Here is a 2880-nt window from a genome sequence, read left to right as displayed (position 1 = left end):
TTATTCTTATATTTCTTCTCCTCATGGAATTAGATAATTCATGAAGTGTTTCTTCCCTTTCTCCCACTCTTATTTCTCTTTTTTCTTCCACCTGAGTTCTTATTACCATCGTTGCAGTCACATATTCCATCTGGTCTATTCCACTTCCATAGTTTTCTCTAGAGTTCTTAATTGACCTTTGTTGATCTTTGCACAACCTGATTTTGTTATTTTCTTATTTAAAATTTCACTTTTCATTTTATTTTTTAGGACACTCATTTGTTTTTCTGAGTTTTCTTATATATCTTTTGACCACCTTTTCTGAATTTCATTCCTTTATCATGGCAGTTTTGAGCTCCTCTATCTAACAGGAAGACAAGATCTTACATATCTATGTGATTGGGAGATTTGTTCTCCCTGATGGTGAAGTATTCCCCTGATGATTCAATTGTTGTATTTTTTTCTGTCTTCTCATTACTAGCTTTTTTAAATTATTAGGGTACAGAGCTTCTGCCTTTTCAGTAAATGACGTTGTCTGTCAGGGAAAATCTGTTGCTGCCTCTTCCAGGCCTGAAGAGATCCATCAATAACGAATGCTGTGCATGGGGTGAGGTTTCAGAGTCCATGTCTGTGGGTAGGACTTTATGGGCAACTTTGAGCAACACTGCCCAGCACTGTTTCAAAATATCTGCTGGAGCCTGAAGGAGGTGGGGTCAGAGTCATGCCATTTTGTCCTTTGTCTTCTTCATTGGAAGTCCCCCAGCACTTCTACACACACCCCTCCAGTGTTGGATAGGCCCACACTACGCATTTCTGCCCTCTCTGCTACTGCCCTCTCACAGGAGCATGATTCTGAACTGCGGATTCTGTTCCAGCCAGCCAGCACTTCTCTCCACACACCATTGTTACTTAGAGTTACATTTCCTCAGGGTCTTTTGTGTCACATGTGGTTAGCTTGTTCTCTGATGTCCAGAAGTTCCTTTAGTTTTTTTTTTTTTTTGAAGGCTTATTTTTTATTTTCTTTTTTTTTAAATTACAAAGTTTATTTTTACATCATTTTGCACATTTTTTTTTCCATCTCAATTGTAATCCCCGCGGGTTTCCCATCACCAAATCACCCCTGTGAGGTCCTTTAGTTTTTAACCCAGTCATGGAATCTTCTGAATTTAGTACTTCTCTGGACTTTAGATTCTTAGCCCAAGAGTGAAGTGAGGTATCTCCTCTGATGCCACCTTCTGTGGCTTTTCCTCTTTTTGCCTTTTGATCTGTATCTGGCTGCTTGTGAAGGTACACTGTTCTAGAAATCGCCCATTTCACCCAAGTGAGACACATTTGGAGGAATAGGCCACAACCACTTCCTGCTATAAGCGGACTTTGGATGTCTTCAAGGAGAAGTTTAACCTTATTATATGTCATGGTGGTACTGAGATGTTGACAAAATACTTGATCTTCAAGGTGACGATAAACCAGCTAATTCTCTTGCAAGCTACACTATAAAGTATGGTTCCTAGATGTGTCAGTGCTGAGCTGATCTCTTCCACAATTTGCTACTTTGAGTCTATTCATCTGTCAGTCATTCTTAAATTCATTTTACACAATTGACTGTGTATTGTGGCATCCTTTCTTATACTGATGTATTTAACAGTTGTGACTTGGAATCAGAACCATTACTAGCACAGAAGGGGCTGAAACTGCTTCTTCCCAGGCTGTCCTTCTCATGAGTGGTCTGCAACTACTATTTGCAATTTTTATAGCCTAAATTCTTTGCTGGTCTGACTGAAACCATTTGTTTCAGCAATATATTTCTACTAATGGACTTTCTTTGCCAGTTACATTATTGCATTATCCAATACATATTGAGCTGGGATCTGTACCAGACAATTTAAAATTACTAATCTTCATTGAAACAGCTTCTATAAGAAGCTTATAGTTTATTGGTAGTTGAAAGGTTGTCAAATAATATTATAATAAATATAGGGAAAATGTAGATTTAACTGGAGGCAATCTGGTTTGGCAGGAATATATATTTCAATTCAAATTCCACTACAGCCATTGACCCTGGGTAAGTTACATACGTTCTCAAACTTCATTTTCTTAATCTGTAAATTGAATACAGTCGTACTATCTTTGTATCCTTATAAAATCAAGAGTGATACAGATGAAAAAGCACCTGAAATATGGTAGGTATTCTGTGGTTACTATTTTTAGAATGTTAGCTATTTTTAATAATTTTAATCATTGTTAGCTATTTCGCAAATGCAGATGTTAGAACTGCTAGGAATACAATTTCCAAGATTTTGATTTTGACTTAGGAGACAAACAAGGTCTAAGGAGTCAACAAGACATTGGCTGCTTTACCTACGTGCAGCAGAGTGAGTGGCTAGTAGGATCCTTGGTCAAGTGTCAGCCTGCTCACCTCTTCTTTCCTCAACCCACTTCCTGTGATTGTTGTTGTAAGGGGGGCTCTGTGGAGGAAGAGTTTGAAGGAATGACCCCTGTGAAATGCTGTGTGCGTGGAGCACAGCTCCAGAAATGGAGACCTTTGAAGACTGTGTTCATAGGCTAATGTAGAATCCGGAGAAAACACCTATGAAAAGAGGGAGTCCAGAACTGTCAGTACTTTCTGTGACCTGAGGATTGTGCTAGGTTCTTCCTGCCCCCTTTCCTCCCACTTACCAGCTATTTTAAAGAGGCACCAGGTGAAAAAGCAGAAAAATCAAACTACATTTAGAACTATGACCCACCACTTCTTTTTCCCTCCAGCTTTATTGAGGTATAATTGATACATATTACATAAAGTTTAGGTGTACAGCTTGATGTTTTTTATATAGATATACAGTGAAATAATCACAATTGAAATAATTCACATACCCAGCTTTTTAATTTCCAGTAGGTGGGTCC

This window comes from Condylura cristata, unplaced genomic scaffold (genome assembly GCF_000260355.1).
Source record: "Condylura cristata isolate star-nosed mole 26May11 unplaced genomic scaffold, ConCri1.0 scaffold00002, whole genome shotgun sequence".
NCBI lineage: Eukaryota > Metazoa > Chordata > Mammalia > Eulipotyphla > Talpidae > Condylura > Condylura cristata.
Note: the sequence above shows the minus strand (reverse complement) of the source record.